Here is a 10,890-nt window from a genome sequence, read left to right as displayed (position 1 = left end):
ACATCACTATTAACATTTGCACAGCAGTTACTGTATTTCTCAAAACAATTGGTGCAAACTGCAAAACCTAGTGGATAACCTGCAAAAGCAGGTCACTTGCTCAAAATCGGTAATCCATTCCTCAAAAGCAAGTATTGATGTCAATGAAACTGCCAGTGTCATCAAAATGAGAAGTCGTGACACCATCTTTATGAACAAGATAGTCAAATGGCTTTGTCATGTTTTCATAATGACAGTGTACAGTATTCTGTGTGTTTTTCAATGCAAAAAAAGGTCAGAACTTTGTGACACTACTTGAAAATGCTCAAGACAGCGCTATACACTTTTTGTACAGCCATGTACAGTAAGATCTACAGTAAAGTTAGACATTCCTGTAATAAGGGAAGTAAGTGAGTACAAGACACTGAATACGTATGTTTCACATTTTTACTGTGTAGGATGTTTGTAATTCTACAACATTTTGCAAAAGAAAAGTACTCTACAGTCACTTATTTAGAATAAACATAAGAAACACCCTTTTGGTAGAGCTGTGCACAAATGTGAACAATATAACAGTACATATTGTAACTGAATCATTCTGGCACATCCAGACGTTCCTGTCTGTCTGCCACATATTTTCATCTACATCACAATGGATATCATCCCTTGCAATGCAGCGAGGAAAGTATCTCCTGTAGTGGCGAATCCACCCTCTGCATGACTCTTCTGTGATGTCGTCACATGCTGCACCCATGGCTGCTAGCAGGACCATTTGCGCATGTGAATGCCGGTCATAAACCTTCCACCTCCAGGCAGAGAAAAACTCCTCTATCAGATTAAGGAATGTGCTGCAACCACTGTCTGACCAGATGTGAGTGGTGAAAACGGACATTATCCCACATAACAACATACTTGTTGAGTTGGCCTCCACCCCTCTCATTCTCAGGCACTATGTCCCTGTAAAGAGTGTCTAAAAAAGTTGTGTATTTTATAGACCAAGAAGAGGAATATGGGTGAGGATGCCATTGTCTGAGATGGCTGCACACATTGTAACATTCCCTCCTGTCCAAAGCGATTTCTTCCACTCCTTCTGCCTTTGGCCAGATTGAAACCCGCCTCATCAACGTATATAAATGTGTGCAGTGGTTCCCTGGCTTCCAGCTCCAGTACACGCTTTAGAGAGCGAGCGAGAGAGAAATGTAACAACTTTTCCTGTGTAACATAATGCATTTTGTATGTTCTGTAAATATATATACAGAATTGCTAGTCTATTGCATGAAACTACACAAAGTAAAACAGTTTATAGTGCTGAACATTAGAGTATACATAGAAGACGATTTTTACCTGTACATACTGGTGACGGATCTCCTTCACTCTTTCACTGTTCTGTTCAAATGGCACTTTGTACAATTGTTTCATGTGCATTTCTTTTCTCTTGAGCACTCTGTCAATTGTTGCAATTGACACAGATCCAATATTGCCAAATACACCTTTATCCTCTATGACAGCGCTTTGAATTTCTTTCTTTATTGCATTGTTTGCATTCACCATTGCACAAATGGCTTCCTCTTGCTGCGGGGTAAAAAGGAGCCCTCTTCCACCTCTGTGAGGTTGTCTTTCAATCCTTTGTGTTGCAGATTACAGTAAAATTACAGTAATGTATGCTAAAAATGAGATATTATGAGATGTTGGATTACTGTCCAGTACTATACATACCTGTTCTCCCTACGAAATGTTTGAATGATTGAATTCACAGTGGTTCTTCCAACATTTGGTTACACCCTCCGACCAGCCTCATCCATTGTGAGGCCGTGATTGACAACATGGTCAACAAGTGTTGCCCTAATTTTATTAGGAATCTGCCTGTATTTGGCGTCTTCTTCCTCTTCCCCTGTTTTGTCCCCCCTGACCTTCCATTTCTGTGTCACAGAATTGTAGAAATGGTAAACACTATGTCCTGCTCAGTTCATATATGCTTGCCAATTGAGGGTGCATGGGATTGATCCATGAGTGATTGTGAACAAGTGGCTTGTCATTGGTTACAACTAATACTTCACACATCTCCTCGTCAGTGAAAGCTGAAGTTCACCTGAGGATTTAGGAGACATTTCCAGGAAAAAATAATAACAAAGGATATAAAATGTGTTTGACAGAATTTGATAACTAATTCAACAATTTTGTATGTAATGACTCAAGCAATGAAATGAAAACTATTAGTTTTATTGGGAACGACTATTCAGCATCCAAAAGTATAGTTCATTTTGACTGACATGACATAAGCAAATGATAATGTGATAAAACGGTAGAGAATTGTATGAAAGCAACCGATACATGTCCAAGAGCATTTGCAATTTGTTCAGAGGAAGGAGAAATTGCTACTATGATGTGCACAAATGACTGAATGTGGAGGTTGCACTAATGGTTTTGAGAATTTTCATTGTGATCTGAGAAAAGCACCAAAGCAACTGAGAAAAACTGTAAAACAGTGAAGTAAATGTGACCCGACAGACAAAACCTGAGTGAATTAAATCCAGTGTTTAACCACTGAGAGCTAAAACTCAGCAGAGGTTTTAAACCTGAGTGCCCCTGACCGGCAAATTGCTCTGTTTTTCTACGTGTCCATCTCCTTCTTTTAAATTTTGTTTGTCCTCTTTAACTCAGGTCAGTCACTCTGAGGGAAACACAAGCTCGAGCAGCTCTACACTCAGGACATTTACTTATTTTGTGCACAATATTGCACCGATATTATGTTATATCGAGCAGGCAGCTGCTCACGCTTAACTGTGACTGTCACCAGGTAACATGGGCGTGTTTCTTGAATTAGCAGCAGGTGTTAAACAGCTGACAGGTGAGGTGATGTATGCAGGTAAACTGAGGGTCTGGCGAGGTAGAGCTGTTTGGTGGTGTGTTGAGGAAAATGTTGGCTCGTTATTTATGTTACAGAAACAAAGAGACGCGAGACAGGCAGAATTTTAATTAAAATAATTTCATTGCTCTCTGAACATAATATTGATGCATGTATGCATTTGTAGGAACTGGAGAGGATGGAGACCTTTTTTCCTGAGGTCTTTAATCTTGTTAAACCACATGATGACACACTAACAGCAAGAGATGACCATTCAGTGAAAATGAGAATCAGCGGATGCAACATCTGGAACACCGAGAGTGGAATATGTAAACAAATCTAACTGGTTAACGTAAAAAACAGTTAACCTGGAACACCGGGGCTGTGAGCTCGGTACACTCTGTCTGCGGACTGTTAGTGGAGCCAGCGACATCTCTGAAAACATCGGAGCACTTTTAAAAATGTTTTAGCCGCAAATGTAGTGACGTAATCTTCACGTCTGGTCAGCTTGTCAATATAGAACGTTTGCAAAAGTGTAGTTGGTGACAGAAAAAATGGGGTATTTTCAAACTTTACTTACAGTTTAGAGCACCACGACCATTGCTGCTTGTGATTTGAAATGTATTCTGGGATACCTGGCTGCCCCAAGTCCACAATACCACCATTTCATTGCAGTCGATTATCTAAGGTCGACCTGTGTTGACTTACTTTGCAAGGTAACCAATCCGATGTTAGACAAGTTGCATGGCAACATTAAACCCGCCCCCTGAATTTGATGGGCGAGGCTGACAGATAAAATGAATTCCTGAAGACAGCCGCAGGTTCAGGAATGCCAAAATTAATTAAATTAATACATCATTAAATAATAAATTAAATGCGTCAATAATAAATTAATTACTGTAATTAATTAAATGTGTCATTAATTAAATAAAATTTGAAAATAAATAAATAAATAATTTATTAAACAATTTTAATCAAATAGATGGGCATTTAATTAATTATTTAGGTATTTATTTAATTTATTAATTCCAATTTTAATTAATTACTGAAACATTTAATTAATTATTTAATGGTTCATTTAATTAATTCGTTTTGTCACTACTTGCCCTGCATATGGAGGTAGCCTTTAGTTTTTTCTCTGAAGAAAACTCTTTTTTTATTACATTTATACACTGGATTGATGTATATGGAAGGGGAATTTATAGGAAATGACACTGTTAAGCTGTTGATCCATTTACTCGAATTGTTTGTGACCCATATACTTATGTCAGTTAGTATCTATGTTTATATCATACTTTTATGTGAGCACCTGTTGATACCCAGCTGTTGTTTTGAGCTTTAATAATTTGGATCTAAAAAATGTGTAATTTTGACAGTGCTGTTTTCCATTTTGACAGGTTAGTAATTATCTATATGGGTCATTTGGAGGTCCAAACTGTCCAAAGTTATAGAATAGCCTATTTACGGAAACTTATACCTTACATTTGGTAGTGCAAATTGTTTTAAAGGAATAAAAATCTGAAGTAGTATTAACTGCTTCTTAATACTACTTCAGATTTTTATTCCTTTAAAACAATTTAAACTACCAAATGTAAGGTATAAGTTTCCGGAGAGGAAGCAGTATTAACTTTGGAGAAATTGCCTACTGTCACTGAAACAGCAACTTCATCCATCATGTTTTTAGGCTCCATGGAATTCCACATAAAATAGTCTCTGACCACGGCCCACAATTCTCTTCCCAGACCTGTAAGGCCTTCTGCACCTCATTTGGTACCAAGGTTAGTTTAAATTCCAGCTTCTGCCCTAGACCAACGTTTAAACCGAAAGGTTAAATCAAGAGCTTGAGACCATTCTCTGAAGTGTCACTTCCTATAACCCGGCCACTTGGTCCTCACACCTCCCTTGGTGGAATACACCCACAATTCACTCACCTCCTCTGCCACTGTTTTTTCTTCATTTGAAATAACCTTTGGATACCAATCACCACTGTTCCCAGAGAACGAGTTGGATCTAGCTCTTCCATCCGTGCAACACCATATGAAATGCACTCAGCGTATCTGGGTGTGTGCCTGGGAGCCTTTGCTCCATGCTTCGAGGCCTGCTCCCAGGCAATGTTCCCTCTAAGCTGCGCACGTGCGCAATTACGCACTGCTGGCACGGTCTCTGCGCAAAGAAAATCTGTGTTGCGCACAAAAAAAATCTAACCTGAATTGAAATTAAAATTACAACTTTTTTTCACTTTACAGTTGAACTTTTTTTATTCACTAGCTTTTGACTCAGTGGTTGACTGACTTGTATTTACTTATATTTTATTGTTTTCGCTATGTTTATTATTTTATCGTATTTATTATTCTTATGGTATCTATTATGTTTCTATTGTTCAGCACTTTGGTCAGCCTTGTGTGTTTTTAAAGTGCTATATAAATAAACGATGATGATGATGATGATGATGAAATGTTTATTTAAAAACGCCTTGGCTGCATTAAAAAAAATAGCTGCAAAAAACTTTGTTGTTTGCAAAACTCAGTAACGTTTTTGAAGAAGTAACTATATAATTAATTGCCCAACATTGGTCATTATATACTGTATTTTTCAGATAGAGAGTTACAGGACTCTCTCCCAGACCACAGACTCATAATACAAGTCAGAGCTTTATAAAAAAAAGAAAAAAAGAAAGTTGTGTTTTCAAAATCGGAGTTCAAGTTATTTTTACTTCCAATAGTGTTAACATACTACACAGGTCATGAACAAGATTTTTTAAATTTTCATTTATAAGTGGGCTAAAGCAGTTAATTAAAAGTAGTCTAACATAAATGTAAATGCTGTAATTTGATTATTTTAATAAACCATGTAACTTGGATGGATTAGATGCTGGCGTGACCACAGTGCACACGTCTGATGTCGCTCACAGTGGTCCAAGGGTTCGCTCAGGGAGTTTGTGTGTTCGCTCAGACACATGAAAAATTAGAGGGAACATTGCTCCCAGGTATTAACGAAGTCAAAGCACTGTCATGCAAGTACGCACCCCGTTACATAGGCCCTTTTGAAATTGAAACTACAGGATGGGCCATTTATATGGATACACCGTAATAAAATGGGAATGGTTGGTGATGTTAAAGTCCTGTTTGTGGCACATTAGTATATATGTGAGGGGGCAAAATCCTCAAGATGGGTGGTGACCAGTGTTGGGGAGTAACGGAATACATGTACCGCCGTTACGTATTTAGAACACAAAATATGAGTAACTGTATTCCGTTACAGTTACCGTTTAAAAAGGTGGTATTCAGAATACAGTTACTTTGTTGAAATAAATGGATTACACGGCGGTACTTTCCTGTTTCATATTGTCGCGGGTCAGGACTGTTTGGGTTTGTTTGACAGCTATGTTCTGTTGTTCCAGGCGGCAGCGTTACGGTTGCCATGGTTACAGGGTGACGCTCTCTCTCTGTGTGTTTCCTGGGTGAGAGAGCGCTTTTTTGTTGTTGTTGTTGTGCTAAGCTAAAAGGCAGAATGCTACAGGCATGGCCCTAAAGAATGTAGCCTCATGGGCAGTGTAGTCCGTGCTGCAGCGAGAATGGACTACCATACACGTTATGTGTCTGTGAGCGAGGGAGGGAGAGAAAGGAAAAGTCCGAGCTGTCACGGAGCAAAAACGGGAGCTGGAAGCATGTAAATATAATAATAACCACTGCAGCCAAGAAGAGTGCCTGAGGAGCCCATTTGTAAGTAAGCTATTAAGACTCAACTGTACACTGTGTTCGTGTTTTCCTCCAGAAAAAATAAGTTCCTGGAGCAGCCTTTCAACGCCTCTCTCTGTCTCTGGCAAGCAAAGTTGACCCAGACAACAAAGTAAAGCTAGTTTTCAGCTACGAGCCCGACACGAACCTGAGGTATTAGCCAGATGTCCCTTTACTACGGTTCGGAGCCGCGGACCTTCAGTAACAGTAATAAATCACAGCAATAGTACATTCACGTAGTTGTAAACAGCATGATAATATATTAAGTAATCCAAAGTATTCAGAATACGTTACCCTCATTGAGTAACGTAACGGAATACGTTACAGAATACATTTTGGGGCATGTATTCGGTATTCTGTAATGGAATACATTTTAAACCTTCCCAACACTGGTGGTGACCATGGTGGCCATTTAGAAGTCGGCCATCTTGGATACAACTTTTGTTTTTTCAATAGGAAGAGGGCCATGTGACACATCAAACTTATTGGTAATGTCAGAAGAAAAACAATGGTGTGCTTGGTTTCAACGTAACTTTATTAACTTTATTAACTTTCTTTCAACTTTATTAACTTTATCAACCCACTAGCCATTAAACTTAAATTGCCTAGAGTTCTTCGCATTCATCCTACTTTCCATGTCTCAACCTGCTGCCCTTGCGTGCTATAGCATAGAGCAGCGGTCCCCAACCCCCGGGCCTCGGACCGGTACCGGTCCGTGAGTCATTTGGTACCGGGCCGCGAGAGTTGAGGCTCAGGTGTGAAATGTATGGTTTTCAGGGTTTTTATCGGTTTTCAGCGTTATTTTGTTATCGTTTTTATCGTTAACTCGGTTTTCCTGGGTCTTTTCACGTGTGTTATGAATAAATCTTTTTTTCGGTACCGGTACTAGTTTTATTTTGTTGTATTTATCCGCGACACCTTAAAGGCCGGTCCGTGAAAATATTGTCGGGCATAAACCGGTCCGTGGCACAAAAAAGGTTGGGGACCGCTGGCATAGAGGATGGCACTGGCCACAAAAGATTTGTAAAAACCACAGCCTGGTACTCTGTCTCATCACTCTCACTGATGCATCCAACCACCGAGGAGTCATCAGAAAGTCACAATCACAGTGCTCGCCGGCTGGCCCAGATAGGCATAGACACGACTGAGCATGTAGATGATTGCGTCCTCAGGTCTGAAGCATGGCTGGTAAGCAAACTAAAGGGGATCCTGATCTGGCCTGATAATAGGGTGGAGATGGTCAAGGATACTCCTCACTGTCAGCACTCAGTGAGTCTACAGACTCTCATGGCCGAGTGGCCAGTGAGTTGTGGACCCAAAAGCAGACGCACAAGAGGTAGGACTGAACTTAACAAAAAGGGAGTTGTTTATTTAGGCTGGTAAAAAAAAACATACAAAGAAAAGACAAAGGCGAAATTAACACACATGACAGATGGAATGACGCACAAAGGGTAACCTGTAAACAAGAAGAGGAGACAAAACACAAACGGAGTGAGAGAGACACGAAGAGAGACAAAGCCATCACTGAGACACACAAAGGATGAGGAAGACTTAAACACAGGGGATATGATAGACTCAAACACTGAAGACACGACACTATAACCACCATAGTGGGGAAGGCACAGACATGGAAGGAACCTAAACAGACAAGAACTAAATAGGGAAACCTGGAGAACATAATAATACAAAAAGGCATAAAACCCAAAATGCTGGATCAAAAGACCCAGAACCAGGACAGAACCATATACAGTGTTGGGGAGTAACGGAATACATGTACCGCCATTACGTATTTAGAATACAAAATATGAGTAACTGTATTCCGTTACAGTTACCGTTTAAAAAGGTGGTATTCAGAATACAGTTACTTTGTTGAAATAAATGGATTACACGGCGGTACTTTCCTGTTTCATATTGTCGCGGGTCAGGACTGTTTGGGTTTGTTTGACAGCTACGCTCTGTTGTTCCAGGCGGCAGCGTTACGGTTGCCATGGTTACAGGGTGACGCTCTCTCTCTCTGCGTGTTTCCTGGGTGAGAGAGCGCTTTGTTGTTGTTGTTGTTGTTGTTGTTGTTGTGCTAAGCTAAAAGGCAGAATGCTACAGGCATAGCTCTAAAGAATGTAGCCTCATGGGCAGTGTAGTCCGTGCTGCAGGGAGAATGGACTACCATACACGTTATGTGTCTGTGAGCGAGGGAGGGAGAGAAAGGAAAAGTCCGAGCTGCCACGGAGCAAAAACGGGAGCTGGAAGCATGTAAATATAATAATAACCACTGCAGCCAAGAAGAGTGCCTGACGAGCCCAGTTGTAAGTAAGCTATTAAGACTCGACTGTACACTGTGTTCGTGTTTTCCTCCAGAAAAAATAAGTTCCGTTGGAGCAGCCTTTCAACGCCTCTCTCTGTCTCTCGCTAGCAAAGTTGACCCAGACAACAAAGTAAAGCTAGTTTTCGGCTACGAGCCCGACATGGAACCCGACGTATTAGCCAGATGTCCCTTTACTACGGTTCGGAGCCGCGGACCTTCAGTAACAGTAATAAATCACAGCAATAGTACATTCACGTAGTTGTAAACAGCATGATAATATATTAAGTAATCCAAAGTATTCAGAATACGTTACCCTCATTGTGTAACGTAACGGAATACGTTACAAAATACATTTTGGGGCATGTATTCGGTATTCTGTAATGGAATACATTTTAAAAGTAACCTTCCCAACACTGACCATATATAATGCAAATGCTCTTTCAAACATAAAAAACACATTGTACTCCTTTTAAAAGGAATATCAAAATTTTTCTAAAGACTTTAACCGTTATTATTTTATATTTTAACATGGATTTCAGTGTTTTATTATATCAACACATTTTAATAAATTACATTTTTAACCTGGTTACAAAGAATTATTATTAAATCGATTAAAGAAAAACAGGAAAATGTAAACTAACAAACAAAACAAAAAACGTTTATTGAATAAATCAATAGGCTAACACATAATAAATCCTGTTTATTTACAAATAACCTATATTCATATGTATCATGTTGATAACAACAATGTTTATATTATAAATAAAATAAATGTCACATTTATTAATCATGTAAATAAACAGCACTTGTCATAAACATCCACATGATGTCCGAAAGAAATTATCCAGTTCAAATGACGTTCAAATTTTGAACATTGGCATCCAGGTTGGGTCATGGTTGGACGTCAAAATTGTCGACCAAGTTCAAATGTCTACAGATGTCCAGAGAATTTTTCATGGAGTGACAGACCCAATATAAACATGATCTGCACATCTATCTGACGTCCAATATTTAGTAGAGAGAGTCTGACTGTCATGGTCTGGGTGTGTGGCTGTAAAATTCCACTGGATGTCTGAGCTTCCCTGGTATCCAGCCATGGGCAAGGCCTGCAGCCTCCCTCACCTGGAGCTGATTGAGGCAATTAGGCTGGAGATTTAAGCTCCTTCCTGACGCTGCTTCCTCACCAGTTCACCAACAACCCTATGTTGGTAACCAGGCCTCACGCTTCATGCCAGTAATTCTCAAGTGCTTTACCTACCTTGTGTTCTAGTTGCTCCTGGATATTCCACAGTGCTGAACAACTCATCCTGGAAATCTGGTTCACCTGCCTGCTTTTTGGAATTATGTCCTTGCCTCACCTGCCTGCCCTCACACTACCACGAAACCTTTAACACTCAGGACAGCTGACACACACCACTAATCCCACCTGGACCACAACACCTCTCCTTCAACGCTTCATCTCCCACCTGCACAGTAAGACAAAGAAATTCATAGCCTCCACTCTCTCCAGAACTCCTCACTGGCTACCATTTTAACTCACTGGCTGCTCTCCTCTCTTCCAGTGGGTACCTAATCACCAGTCCAGCTCCCGTTGCTTTCTTGGACCCGTCACTCTGCTTTTACTCCTCTCTCTCTGAGCCAAGACCCCACGCCCTGTTTATCAAGCCTTTAGTCGAGTGCCATTGTAAACTTTATCCTTGTGCTGGTTAATAAAACACTGTTAAAACATTTTCTCAGCCTCCGCTTTGGTTCTCTGCACGTGGGTTCAGTTTTGGTACTTGGCCTCTGGCCGTTTTGTGACACTGACTGGACGTGTCTACAGGGAGGTGGAGAGAGGGAGCAATTGCGTACAAGAATATCAGCAGAGCAGGGAATCGACATGGATATGGACTAAGGCTATGTTCACCCTGCAGGCAAAAGCACATCAAATCAGGCTTCTTTGACCCTATATCCAATCATGGTATGACAGTTTGAACAGCACAAATTTGATATTTTCAAATCTGACCTAGGTCACTTTCATATTTGGT

This window comes from Pelmatolapia mariae, linkage group LG18, assembly GCF_036321145.2.
Source record: "Pelmatolapia mariae isolate MD_Pm_ZW linkage group LG18, Pm_UMD_F_2, whole genome shotgun sequence".
Taxonomy (NCBI): Eukaryota; Metazoa; Chordata; class Actinopteri; order Cichliformes; family Cichlidae; genus Pelmatolapia; species Pelmatolapia mariae.
This window is presented reverse-complemented; position numbering follows the sequence as displayed.